Source organism: Coturnix japonica, chromosome 8 (genome assembly GCF_054131305.1).
Source record: "Coturnix japonica strain WE chromosome 8, WE-NBRP24, whole genome shotgun sequence".
NCBI lineage: Eukaryota > Metazoa > Chordata > Aves > Galliformes > Phasianidae > Coturnix > Coturnix japonica.
In genome coordinates this window covers 16,518,780-16,533,252 of record NC_140670.1, presented here as the reverse complement: position 1 = coordinate 16,533,252, position 14,473 = coordinate 16,518,780, and the positions used below count along the sequence as shown (strand labels likewise).

Genomic DNA, 14,473 nt, shown 5'->3' with positions numbered 1-14,473 from the left:
CCCACTCCATTTTTTAATTTCACTTCATGATGAAAATTAATGTATAAATAACAGAATTTCTTGTAGGCTGAAACTTCTATTTCCTAAATGTTTCTAGAGATCAGCAAAGCTAGTAGGGCAATGGAACATTTTTCCCAACATTATAGCAAGTCAGAAGTGTTAATTTGAAAACATCTATCATCTCCATTGAAAAAAAAAAAATTGCTTTCTGTAGAAAAGCCAGAATTCTCCACTGCCTTCAGTAAAACAGGGTTGGACACTGGGGTGTTAGTCTGCATCAATGCCCAGATCCACCCACACGGTGAAAGGAATCACAGTGCAACTGTATGGCCCCAATCCTGCCATTTGGCCAATGGCACCCTGTGGCACTGGTGGAAGGAGGGAGAGGATGCTGCAACCCTCGTCCTCCCGTTCCTGCCATTTGCACTGGGCTCAGCTCTTTGCCACCTGAGCTTGGCTGGACCCTTTACAGGATGAACACCCAGCACATCATGGCGTGCCCTGGGTAAATGCAGCCTCTGCCCACTGTCCATGCAAGGAGTTCAGCATTCGCCTCTGTGTGGCGAGCGTTTTCTTTGCATTTGTAGCTGTGCTTATGTTTCTTGCCGATGCCTCAGGGAGCACTCTGTGGAGCTGAAATAATGTAAGATCTGTTCTGCTCAGGGTGTTTCACTCCCTGGCTGGTAGGAATACCATGAGAGGACCAGATCTTGCAGTATTTCAGCCCCCTAAGTGGCTCCTTGAGGCAAAAAAAGACCCATGAAGAAGAAACACAAACACAAATACCAAGATATTTGGTTTCCCTGTGCATTCATCCTCCTTTTCTGCTGTTCATGTACTCACTTTGCATGGTACCCATGCAAAAATAAGACATTAAAATAAAAAAAAATAATAATTTTAAAAACAAACAAACAAAAAACCAAAAAACTCCAGTCACAAAACAGTGAGTACTGCAGAGTGAAGCCTGCAGGCTTCATAAAATACCAGCACATACACATACAGCACGGGTGCAGAGGGGGTAAAACAAAGACCTGCATTATCAACAACATTTGTTCATAATTCTGCCATAAAATTTATGTAAACCGAGCCCCAAATGCACAATCTCAAGGACAGAATGCAACTGTACGTGTGTTCATACATAGTACTGCCATGTGTCCATAATGCAGCCACAGCAAAATCAGACTGGAGGAAACCCTCTGCCTGGAGAATCGGATACTGGAATGTCAGGAGTGCCTTAGAAAATGTGCACGAGGCACAATGAGATGTGTGGTGATTGTGGCATAAGGGACATCTGTGTGCCAGAAGTTATATGCCCACCCACTCACATTCTGCTGAACAGGGGAAGCAGCCAGGAGTGGTGCTGGAGGCCAAGGTTTGCAAAACTGGCCCATGCTGGGGTCAAAATGTACAGCTTCTGAGTGAAGAAAAAGAATGCCCTGTTGCCTCCTGTTCTGCATTGTAACTGTCTGTGAGCATTCAGCTGCTTTTGGTACAACAGAAGGAATCAACATGGGTTTCCTTAATTTTGCATTGCCAAGACATGGGGACGTATTTTTGGGGCACAAGGGAAACCCACATACCTCAGTATCCTTGTGGAAGGTATTGGGCTTCCAGGAACAAGGAGAAGAAAGCAGGAAATGCTGGAAAGATGAAACCATTCTTTAAAAAACCCACATTTCTCATCAAGTCTTGTATTTGGAGGGATGTTCAGTTTCCTTTCTGCCATTGTGGAATACAGAAAAACTTGTGGGTTACACGTAAGGTACCATTTTGCAGCCAGGCCCATTCTTCTCTTTCATTTACTCTTTGTTGTTTGTTCTTTTCCTCTTTGAAACATGTTAATTGCCTAATTAGTCTGCAGCATCAGCAGCATGTGAGGTAGCCATCTCTTTCACATGTACACAACCTCTCCTCTCCAAATATGAAATAGCAACAAGCATCTCCATTGAGCCAACGTGGAAACAGGCAGGGCACTGCAGTCAGAAAAACCAGCACCCAGTCCCAGCTGAACTGATTTCATAATCAGTCTGGCATCCTGCTGACTGCTCACAGCTGGGATGGGCAGCACGGATTCAGAGCTGCCCCCTAGAAGGAGAATGCTCCCTCCTAGTGGAGGAGCCCCATGCTAGCAATGGGGTGGCATCAGTGGGACATGGCCCCACTGGTGCAGGGCTGGGTGCTGCAGGTGGAAATGTTTGCATCTGCTGCACAGAGGCAACCTTGGAAATTTCCTGGAACTCCAGGTCTGCAGCCAACCCCTGCTCAGGGGAAGGAGGATGCTGCGTCTCAGTCCATAAAGTCCCCAGAATGGGAGGAAGGGGCGAGAGACACACAAAGTCAGTAGTAAAAAGAAATGAAAGTCGGCAGCTTGCCACAGCCGAGTGCAGACTCTGCAGAGCTGCCTCTTTTATTGGTGCCCAGACTGAAGGGAGGTTTACGCTCTCAAACATGCCAAATTGGAAATGGAGTGCCGGCCAGAGTCCTCCAATGCTGCCTGGAAGGCCACCCTGAAATCTGCTGCTTCCACTCACCTTTCTCTCCTCCATCCTTCCTCCTTCTTTCCACTCCTCCATCTCTGCCCCCTTCATCTCTTATCTCCTTCTCCCCACCATGGACTTGTCCCCTGGTGCTGTCTTCCCCTGTGGCTCCTGCCACCTCCCCGTGCTGGGAAGTCCCTTGAGTGCTGGAAATGGCCCAACTTAGAACTGTAGAATCACTGAATCATTAAGTTTGGAAGAGATCATTAAAACCATCCAGTCCTCCCAACAACCTACCACCACCATGCCTTTGGTCAAGGGCAGTCAGTCTGAGTGGCAGAAGGCATCTGGCCATCTCTTCCCACCTCTTTGCTGCTGAGCTGAGGGCAGTAATTTGCATTACAGTGACAGCATGAGTCTGTCCTTAGGTTTGCACCATCCTGCTGGAAGGCAAAGCATGGGAGCTGTAAGAAGCAGAGCAAACAGCAGACACAATGGTGATGGCACAGAGAGGAGACCCATCACACAGGGACTCGGCACATAACCTGGCATGGTGCGAGTCAAGAATTGAAGTGCTGTGTGTGCCATGGGAAATACTTTGCCTGATAACACTAAACTTAAAGGCTTGGGATTGGGCTTTAGGATGAAGCATCCAAACTAGACCTGATGTAAGGAAGTTTCTTCCTGACAAAACGGTATCAAAATGATGTCAGCCGGGTGCTGATTGCTCAGCAAAATCCCCAAGCAGGGCACTGAGAGCCTCATAAGATCCACTCAGACCTGCTGACATTTCAAGCCCACACTGGGACACCCAGTACATTTGTAAAAGAGCACTAGAGGCTGAAGGTGAGACAGTCACTATCTCCTCTGGGGACCTGGGCTCTCTGCTGCTCACCAGCTGATTTTTTTCCATGTCATTTCATTTATCCAATGCCTCAGTTTGCTGCCTGCAAAAGCCCAAAGGGATTATGACATCTGTTGTCACATTAAAACACCGTTTTGACTATGAGGAGGTCAGGTACCATGGTGGGAGCTGTCTTGTCCTCCCCGGTGCTCTGCTGCACTGCTGTTTCTGGTGGGAAAGGTCTTGCTGGAGTCAGCTCAGCGCTCATGGAGAGTCCTACAGCCAGCATGCAGGAAAATTGTTTGCTCTCATTCTTTCCTCCAGTTTTGGCTGCTGAAGCAAAAACACATAATAAAGAAGGTTTTAATGACAATCTGCCAGCATGTTTAATATTCCAGCTTGAGGAATGATCCAGTGATGCACTGGAGCCAAGGGAAAGGATGTGGTTACTTTCATTGGGCACCAAACTCATGCAAAAATAGGCAAACCTCACAGAGAGCCAGGCTGGCAGCTTCCAGCTGACCTGAATAAAGAACTGAATGCTGAGCTTTGATTTGGGGCTCACTCTCCTGCAGTCAGTGTATCACATGGGTCCATGCTGAACGGAACACCTGGGAGCTCTAGGCAGCTGTAAAGAGAATTCTTGTCCCCTGCAGTCATCAGTGAGTTCCTGTTCTACTCAGGGAGAGGAACTGTGAGTTTTTCACATACAACTCTGATGTTTCTCTCTCCCTACAGATTCAGGTCTGGGATATTTGTGCTGTACTTGTCTGTAGCTGATCCTCTCTCTGCCTCTTCTGGATTATTGCCCTGCCTGGTTCTGTTACCCAGCAATTGCAGGCAAAACGTTATGTGGACAAGTCTCACTGTTTCAGAAGCAGAGCAGCCTGTGAAACTCCACTGACATTACCTGCTCTGCCAGGCAGGTGGCTGCAGAGAAAAAGGCTTACCGATACGCTGCATGCCAGGAGGAATTTCTTGAGAGCAATGAAGATGTGAGACCTGTGAACATAAGGACCAGCGTCCTCTTCAGCCCCAGCTGGCAGTAGAGTCCAGTCTGCTCCTGGTTGAATCGACACTGCACCTGCTTGGGGCAAAGCTGGGTTTCAGGGTGACTGGAGATGGATAAAGGGCACTTGTGGGGTCTCCACTGCTCCCAGGTACAGAGGACAGCCCATGCTGAAGGTGCACGTGGCCTGGCTCCCAATGGGACAGGTAGCACCACTGAACATTTCAGGCAGGATGCTGCCATCCCCAGCCATGGCTGAGCTTGCAATGCTGGGAGGCTTTACAAGACCCAAGAGAGATGCTGAGGGGGCTGACCCTTTGTGTCATTGGAAGGGCAACTCTGAGCAAAAGGACAAAGTATTGTAAGATATATTTAATAAAACAAAACCACAAAAAGAAAAAAAAAAAAAAGGAAGAAAAAGAGGCCAATGCACGAGAAGGTAATGTGTTCATTTGAATAATGGGCAAAATCAAATTAATTCTACATTAAATAGTTCTGAATAAAGGGTTTAAGTCAGCAGTTTCAAACTTGTTTTCCTTAATTACTTTCCGTGTTTAATGTCATTAAGAAGATTAAAAATTCATTAACAAGAGTAGTAAAGTGGCAAATCAGTAAAGCTATCACTCCAGGTTAAAAACTACGCTGAGGTTGACACTTTGTACACTTCCACAGGCGCCGTGTGGAACGCAGCTGAGGACAGCTGGGGGGGACACACCAGCATCCTAAAGGGGTGCCTGGGGTCCAGCCTGGATGTGGCACCCACCAGCACCACAAGCTCAGTGCAGCGCTCTGAGAAGGGCAGTGCAGACCACAGCAAGCACAGCAGTATAACCATCAAATATGGCAAGCATCAGGAACAGACTGAAGCATGGAGAATGGCAGGTATTATAAAGCACTAAGGCGTGTTAAGGCAATCCAATTGCTTGATTGGCCTCATGTCCTGAGCCCTCGCTGTTCGAAGATTCGGAGGGCACTGAGCACCGGGGAAGTGCTGAGCTGTGCTGGGCTGGCCCCCGGGGAAGAGGCAGGGTGGAAAAGAGATCTGGGGCTTCTTTCTGCTTTCACTGTAACACATCCTCTAGTCCTATCACTGTTACCTGGGAGAGGAGGCAGCTGACCCCCATCTCCTCCTGCCCCACTTACTACCTCCTTTTGGGGTGCTGTAGAGTGCACTAAGGTCTCCCCTGAGCCTCCTCTTGACTAAACACTCCCAGTTCTGTCAGCCTTTGGGAGCCTGCCCCATGCTGCCCTCACAAACAGCCCTGAAGTCCCTGCATACATCCAACCCCAGGTAGGTCCATGGTGAAAAGTCAACTCCACTCAAACTGGGTCAACTTGGTAGGCAAAGCAGGTGGAAAGAAGCCATTAGAGATGTTAGCAATGTGCTCCATGTCATCCAGCAGGACTGTGGGAGGGACAAAAAGTGAGCCTTGCTGTCTCCAGCCCAGTGCAAGTCAGATGGTGTCATCCTGCAGCAGCACTGCAAAACTGCCAATGCTAGCCTTGCAAAACCAGCCTCCAGGAGTCATGACATCAGCTGTTTTACAGTCATCTCTCTGTATCTGCTTTATTTTCTGTTTCTTGAGCTCTTAAATAGACTTTAAATATCTTTATCTTAACAGAGCTCCATCCCTATAGAAGGAGCCCAGGGTGATGCTCCTTCTGCCTGCAGCCCCCATCCCTGGGACTTAGTGGCTCCCACCAGGATGCATGAAATGGGCTCAGGAGAATGACTGATGAGTACTGATCAATGCTATGGGAAAATCTGGAAATAATGAAATGGGATATCAATCCCATTGCAAACCCTCAGCCAAAAGACAATGTTCCAGCTGGAAAAAGGAAGTGTTTGTGGTTCAACCAGAAATCCTGGTGATCTCCAATGCCAACCCACCTCCCCTTCCAGCAGAGGGGTCCCATGTGTACCTACCCACACAGATGAATCCCATTCACGGGGCAGCCTGGTGGTTCCCTCAAGGAAGGACTTTGACTGATGAGCCTCAGACATGCACACTCATGGCTGTGGGGAGGCCAAGGTAAACCACTGTGGGTAAGTGTCCTCTTGGCAGTCCTCTGTTTGGTATTACTCTCCCCTCCTTGGCCAGGTAGAGGCATTCCAGGTCATGAAAAATCATTTCTGACCAAGAAAAGGGCTGTGCTCCATGACTCTGGAACTTGGCTGAATCCTCACCTGTAGCAGGGAGTAACACAGAACAGTCAAGGAGGAGAAGAAGGGCATTTCCGGACAGACACAGCTTTTAAAGAAGAAACCATGCTTATTCTGCATATTTCTCTAAGAGGCTGTGATCAGCCAGACCATGAAGAAGGGACTGTGGGCTGTGCAGTGGCTGGATTTCCCCCTTCTTTGTTTTGCTTAGCATAAAATACAGGTGTTTGGGTTTTTTTCCTGCTCAGTTTTGGAATAGAAATTATTTTGCCTTCAGCTGCCAAATATTCTTCGGACCAGAAAGTCAGATCCCTGCTCTGATAAGCAGTGCAATAGAAAGACACATTTCCCCCTGTTTTTCTCTGGCTTTGCTGAGGGGCTCCCATCTGTGGGGCCATGTTCGTCCCTCCCAGACTCTGTGGGATCAAGCAGAAGCCTCCTGACTGCCCATTCTCACCACATCCCTTTGTTCCCAGGAGGCTGCAGCAGCCCCGTTTTGGAAGCAGGTGGGAGGAGGGAAAACCCTTCCCCCCCCCCCCCCCCCTCCCCCCTCCCCTTTTATTCTTTTGCAAGCTTTAATTATTGAAGGACTGAATTTGAGCTGTTCCTGTCTTCTTCCTTCCCATCATTTCTCGGACAGCGTTTCTAACAAAGGCCTGTGGTTTGGGTCTGAGGATTTTTTTTCCTTTTTCTTTTCCCCTCCAGAGATCTAAGGGATGTAATGAGACACCAGCACCCTCTCCTCCCTGCAGTCCCCAGCCCAAGCCCTCCGCCCTGCCAGCCCTTCCCGGCTGTCCTGCTCCTGGGGGAGGGAGGGCACCCGACCTGGACAGTCCTCCTGGGAGGTGAGCACGATAGAGTTACAAGGGGGAGCAGCTTGCACACTGCCTCCACTTTGATGAGGCAACATTTAATTATATCTCCCCCAAGCCTTCTCCCAGTGAAAAAGATCTCCTATTGTCTAGGCTAATTTGTCCTTTTTGCTTAATTCCCTAACCTGAGCTAAACCCTAAGCTCACATTACTCCACCACCCATATCTCCTACTCTGCTACCAGAGCTGTGCAATGCAATGGAAGGAGTCTGTGTCCTTCTCACACTCCTTGTGCCCTAGGGCAATAACAGGATCTGAAGCCCTTCAGGCACAAAAGAAATTGGGGCATGTCAATTAGCCATGGCCATAGAAGCACAGAATCACAGAATCATTAAGGTTGGGAAAGACCACTAAGATCACCTAGTCCATCAACTCATCACCACCATACCCACATCACTCAGTGCCACATCTCCGGGTTTCCCCAGACAGTAACTCCACCAGTTCCCTGGGCAGCCAAGTGTCTAAAAATCTCCAGTGACTTGTATTCCACAGACCCAGGTCTACCAGAGCTGGGGACAAGGAGCAGTGCCATACAACCTTACCATGCCAAGTGTAGCCACATCACTTGTGTCAGCTGAGGAGAATGGAGGAGAGCAAGACCCAGCCACCTCTCCAAACTGACAGAGGCTCTGTACCAGTAGGACAAAGGCTGAGAGCCTTCCTTATGGGATGCCAAGGACCTGCACCTTCACCCCTCACTCTGCTCCAGGAGAAGGAAGGCATCATCTTTAAAAGGCATAGAGCAAGAGGCTGGCACACGCAGAGGATGGGCTGGAGAAAGAGAGCAGAGGGGGGAGGAGAGCAGAGCAGTTGCCAGGTTGACTTGAGCCAGAGTCTTTCATGGGGGGGGGGGGGGGGGCGAGGGGCAGGGAACATGGAGGATCAACATTGTCTTCTCCAAAGAGGAGAAGAAAAGAGTGAGAGAATGCAGGTGGAAGACAAAGGGAAATAGGACTTGTTGGGGAAAAGAGGGGGACGCTCAGGGATTGAAGCAGGCTGGGGTCCAACTTAATAAGAAGCGAACCAAAACAAAACCCAAACAAAAAGTGACTCAAGTTGGCTCTGGGCACCCCCTCCCCCTCACTGCCGTCCCCAGAAGGCAGCAGAGCTGCGGCTTCAAACAGCCGCCTCACAATAAATTCATGGCAGCCAGGGCTGGGAAACAGGCTGCTGCAATTTAAAGGAAGCGTGGATTTGCATATTGAATTAAAATTAAGAGCTAATTATGCAAATAAATTATGACATTTGGCAGGAGAATTTGCTTCAAGATCATTTATTACGTTCTTTTTATAACAGTGCGAGCGTTTAACGGTCAAAGACAATATTTTAAAGGAAAATTAACGCAAGATTATTAACCTAAAAACAATTCCACATTAATGAGATGTATTTCTCTTCAACTTCTCACACCTGGCTGCCTATTGATGCCCAGCCAGGACTGTCTCTCAATAATTGGCATTTTTTTTGCAGGCAAATATTGAATGAGGTGGTGAATGTTGCTTTGGACAAACTCGCTCAGGAAAATTCCTTCAGGGTTTTAGCTTGCTGGTCTGTAAAGGGAAGTTGTGAAGGTCAAACATGTTTCACGTCATTCTTCTGTGTTCTCAGACTGACCAGACCAGGATGCACTTGGGAGGGGACACAGCAGTGACTACCCCATCTGAATGAGAGCAAAAACTCTCCTGCAAAAATGGGCACGATTGCTTTTTGGAAGAGATGTAAAATGAAGGTTTTCACCATTTGAGACCATTGAAGATCCTATGGCTTTTTTTCATAAGAACAGAGCCATTTGCTCTGGTGTCTTGGCTCCCTCCAACCCCACTAACTGCTGCTCACCTGATGTTGGGACCTCCATTTGGGGCCACTTTCTGCCCTGCCTGTACCAGGGCTGTGCTGTCTCATCAGTGGCCAGGCCCCTCCCACAAGAAGGAAGGCTTCAAGAAGATTCCAAGTTGAGTTTTGGATCAGGAAGGTTTGATGGTACCCAGAGGGATGCAAATTGCTCCAAGACTCCAAAGATGTCCATTCCCAGCCATTGTCTGAGAAGAGTACCCAGCCCAGGCTCATCCCACACAGCTGCAGTGGTTGACTATTAGCTGGGAGTGCAGCTGTGTGTTTACAGGGTCCCCTCTTGTCCAGACAGGAGAGACCCTGCCATTTGCTTCCTGATGCAGAAGTATCTGAAAAAGGAGTTAGGCAAACAAAATTAGAGGTGTCTGTTCTTCTCTCTTGTTTTTCCTCTCTCTGTGCTGCAGCCAGAAGAAATTCTGAGGAGCAGGAATGCCACTTTTGCAGCCAGGCTTTAGGAGATCCCAGCTTGGGCGTTACAAGGGAGTTGCAGACAGGAATGACTGAAGGAGAACAAAAGTCATAGTCAGATGGCTTAGGTAGCAAGAAAGAATTTTCCTCCGAGATAGTACTCTGAAGCTTTGCCAAGGAAGATGGGTAATATCCTTCGATCATCTTCAGTCCTCCTGCTTTGCCACTAGCCCTGGCTATTCTCCACTGTGATCTACTCACTCTTAGGGCAGCATGGAAGTTAAGGACCCATATCTGGACCGATACCAGGTTTTCCTTTAGTTCCATTTCTTTATCTGTGCACCTTAAATGTGCTCTCATGGTGCCATTTGCCTTTGTTAGGAGCTCAGTGGGCATTTTGCTTCTGAGGCAGCTGGAAGGTTGCCTGTCATGGTTCTTCCATCTCCTCTCCCAGGGGATTTTCCCCCACTCAAGGTGGAGAGGACATTCCCTGCTAAATCAGTCCTGGCACACAGAGCACAATGGTGTGCAGAGCCAGCCGCAGGTAACAAATTTGTTGCAATAAATGAAGGGTTTGGAGCCAGACAAAAACGCGTGACATTCGAAGTTCTCAGCTCTCCTCCCTCAGAAAGGCAATCTGTGACTTCTGGGCCCTCCTTAATGACCCAGAGCCGGATGGAAAATAATATTAATAATAATAAAAGAAACAAAGAAGGGGCTGGCGCATTTTTTAAATAAAGAAATTTCCCTCATCTTGCGGTTAATTTAAAAGGTTTATTTCTTGAAATGAATCCTCTTCATCAAATCTCCGATCCTTGAAAATCAGTGCAACCTGCCTCTGTGGATAATGAATTGATTTGTAATGTAAATTATATAAAACACCCTCCCCGCCAGCATTTGTGTGTGAGTGTGTTTAATCTAAAGCGTTTAAGTCTGAAAATGAGCTTCTCCATCAAAAGTCTCGATTCCATTTACATTTCTTGCATACGAGTCAATTTGTGCCTGACCCAGTCTATAAATCACTGCCAAGGAGTGCTGTGTCTGTACCTCTCCTCTTCCCCCACCCCCTCCCTTCATCCTTCCATCCTTGCACATGCTATCTTCAAAACAGCATCTTCAGATGCTGCCTGTAAACAGCCTGCATTCTCTGGCCAAACACTGGCTGGAGGATGAGGAACCCTGGCCCCAAGAGATGTGCAGTACAGGCAGCAACAGCCAGGCAAAAAGTCCTGCTCTCTTGCCAGCTGCCCAGGAAGAGTCTCCCTCTCTCTCAGTGTCTCCTTTCCAACATGTGGTTGCTTAGCCACCAAAGGAGCCCATGGCTGATGCATGTTAGAGATTACAGCCAGGTCTTCTACAAGCATACATTAACACAGCCTTGGAAAATCCACCAAGTGGGGTGGATTTACACCACCAGAGTCTTTGTCTCAGTCTTTGTCTCTCCAGGTTTCCCATCATACCAACATTTATCCTTCACTCCATCCTATTGGAATATCTCTTTAGCTTTCCTTCTGCTTACTGAAACCAGTGCACACCCCTTGCTGGTTAAATCTCCATATGATAAATTCTCAAAACCCTTTGGGAGAGCAGGGAACGTGCAAACAGTAATATCTTCACCAACAGGGTCTGGTGACAGCTGCATGAGAGTATTAGAGGTGGCTTAGTAGTGATGCACCTGAGGACCAGCAGGCTAGGAGGTCATTGCTTCAGGTCCCTTCCATGAAGCACCATTAGTTCTGAGGCTGTGAAACACATCTTTCACAAAGCTGTTTCATGGCTGACACATAACATGAATGGGATCAACAGCCCATCATTGGTGAGGAATTTTCCAACACACTTTTTTTTTCAGGAAAGACAACTGAAACTGATTTCTAATGTTGAGAGGAAAATGGAATCAGTGTTGGAAATACTTCATGAGCCCAAATTTGAAAAAATCCAATATATTGGTACAAAGCAGCTTACTGCTCTAGTTGAGGTATTGATGCAGTAAAAAGAAAATTAAACCTGAAATAACAAGTTGATATTTCCTGTTGTGTTTTTCTGCTTTTAATTTGAAGGGTTGGTGTTTGTTGGCTGATTTGAGTGAACTTGTAATGGTGAACTGGTAAAATTGTTCAAGACTTGCGATGGAAAATATTTCTGAACTCTAAAAATTTGTTCAAAGCAAGGAAACAATTTCCCACCCCAATTCCACTAATTCTTTCACAAACACTGTTTGTTGTTTTTTTTTTTTAAGCAGACTGCACAACTGAAATAGTACAAATATAGTGGGAAATAAATAGCCAGAGAATAACTAAGGAAAAGGACTCACCAGTTCTGAGGTCTTCATGATAGGTGCTCACTGATGTTGAGGCTCTCCACAAGAACTCCACAAAGAGCTGCTACCTTAGTGGTGGTCAGCCCTTAAATGGGATCCAGGAGAGGTAGAGTGGTGCTCCACCCTTGCTGGGAGCACAGTTGAATTACCTTCACCTGTGCTCCCACAGCTGAATCATCACTTGCCTCAGATGGTTAATCAGAGGTTCAGGCTGTGATCCACAGTTTCACTTACCCAGACAGATTAAGAAAGTCCAGGACAGAGGGCTGGAATCACACCTCTGCTGATAGAAAACATAACTGGGATAGTGCAGGATTCTTCCTGGGTTTGGCAGTCTGGGGCAGGTAGTGTTGCAGATTTGCTCAGATGAACATGGGATGGTTTTGTTTGTGACCAGACTGGTTTCCCTATTCGGTGTTCCCCAGTGTGACCAAGACATGTCACTCCAGTCAGAAATTAACAGATCAGCCAAAGAACAAGAGCAGGACAAATGCTGCAGCAGCCCTTGGAGGCACATCCGCATTTCCCCAAACCTGCTTGAAGACTTACAAAACCAAATTAACCACTCCTTTAATTCTCTTGGTCTCTTGCTCTCCACAGCACAAAGATGACTGGAAGTTCTGAAATCAGAACACAGAACGCATCCAAACCTCCAAAAGAGCATGAGACGAAGAACAGGACCAGCAGTCACACGCCCTACCTGCAGCCATTTGGTGTCCTCCCTCTGCAAACTTAGAGCTTCCCAAATTCTGCTCTCTCTGAGCCATCCCAGCAGAGGGGAACTCAGCCTTTTACCATTGGCAACTTCAAAATGGAAAGTGCAACATCAGACAAGTGATATGAGAACTTGGCTTTGTGCCTTGGTTATTTACCTTTGAAAAGGGGTTAATGCTTGTTTTCTCCTAGATTTTCATAGTGTAGATATAAGATCTTTAGTGCATGGTCTGTGTGTTACTGGATGAGTGTACAGCTCCAAGCACAACGGGGATTCTGTCCTGGGAGAGGCCCTTACAAACTGCTGTAATACAAATAGGAGGAAGAGTTTTTCCTCAAGAATACCCTTGGGGGATTAAGGTCAGACCTTCAGTGAAGGAAGACACAAACCTATTACCAGTTTCTGTGGGAACTAATACAGTTTGCACTTCGTTAGAGGAATTCAAAGTGATTCGTACACATTAATTACTCCTTGCAGCATCCCAGCTGGATAAATATTATTACCTTCATTTTACAGAAAGGGTAACTAAGATGTAGAGAAGTTCATTTGTTTGACTACAACTGTACAGCACGCTAACGGCAGAAGCCAGGAATAAAACATGAGAGAACTGCCAGTCCCACCTCTCTCTAAACCTATGGGCCCCAAATGTTTTTTGCCTAAACGAAGGGAGCGGCTGCATCCCCCGGCTGGGCTGGGTTCTGCTGCGAGGTCTCTGCACACTGAAAGCAGCGCATGCAGCACCGCCTGGGAGGCACCGCTCCAAACCCCAGCCTACATCGCCTTGCACAGACAGGAGGAGGAAATGAAAGTGCAATTAGCTGGAAACAAATGAATTCGTGTTGCATATATTTCCCAAGCTGATGGGTTGGTGAATGAACCACTCGTTATTTCATGAAGCAGCATCTTTAAAGGTCTGTAGAACAACTTGGGAAAAACACAGCCCTGCTGTTGTGACATTTTTTGCAATACTTCTGAACGTTGTCTGTCCCGGTTTCAGGCGGAGGTGCTTCTGTATTTACATATTTCTTTCTCATGAAAAGGAATTCTGGAAGTTTTGTGGTTGTTTTAACTTCTCACCTCGGATATTTCAGTTCTTCACATAACCACATTTTCAATGTCAGCACATGGCCTAGAAAGGAAATATTTTGTACCTTAAACACCAAACTCTCTTTTGTCCTATTCCCCCCCCCCTTTCCTATGCTATATCCTTGTTTAAAAACAAGTGTTCTCCTCTCCAAAAGGAATACTTCTCTACAGCCAAAGGGATTTAAAAATGAAAGAGAGAACACAAAGCAGAACCAAAAATACAGAACAAAAGAGAATAAAAGCATGAGTTGGTTTTGAGTTTGAACTACCATTTCTTCTTATGATTACTGGAGGAAAAAAATAACGTATCTTTAAAGAAAAAAAAATCTTTTTTGTTGTTTATTTCTACAAGAAAATCTATGCATCCAGAATTTTCCCACCCATTTGTAATCTGCCGCATTCCCCCTGTGTGGTGAACAGCGGCACTCGGTATTTCTCTGCCACAGCAGATAGGCTCCGAAGATGAGAGCAGAGTGATGAAGTGTGAGACCAGAAGTGTGAGCTTCCCAAAGGGTTCTCCATGTAAGAACTCTGAGGATATCACAAGAACAGTAGTAAGATCCGCTATATTAAGTATTGAACTCGCATCCTGGCAGATGCCGTTTTTCAGCCTGTGATCTGCAGATCCCTGGCAGAGCAGGGACTCGCTGTGAAGAAGGTGGGAAAAGTGATTTCAGCAGTTTGGGAGCTGCCTGCTGGGGTGCTGAGCCTTCGCAGGAGCTTTTCTGGGAGT

The 14,473-nt window shown here is 47.0% G+C and overlaps 2 long non-coding RNA genes across 4 annotated transcripts in view; both read right to left on the bottom strand.

Annotated features, from left to right (window-relative positions):
* Positions 1-520: 520 nt before the first annotated feature.
* LOC146759961 (uncharacterized) lies at positions 521-6,864 on the bottom strand. The gene is made up of 3 exons (XR_014948650.1): positions 6,258-6,864; positions 4,272-4,408; positions 521-3,654 (listed from the first exon to the last, which is right to left on the bottom strand). It is a non-coding gene; the product is annotated as an uncharacterized LOC146759961 (long non-coding RNA).
* Positions 6,865-9,382: 2,518 nt separating this feature from the next.
* LOC107315902 (uncharacterized) overlaps positions 9,383-14,473 on the bottom strand; it is a 64,738-nt gene continuing 59,647 nt past the window's right edge. For all 3 annotated transcript variants that reach the window (XR_014948647.1, XR_014948648.1, XR_014948649.1), the window contains one exon: positions 9,383-13,783. This is a non-coding gene — a long non-coding RNA (uncharacterized LOC107315902). The remainder of the gene's footprint in view (positions 13,784-14,473) is intronic.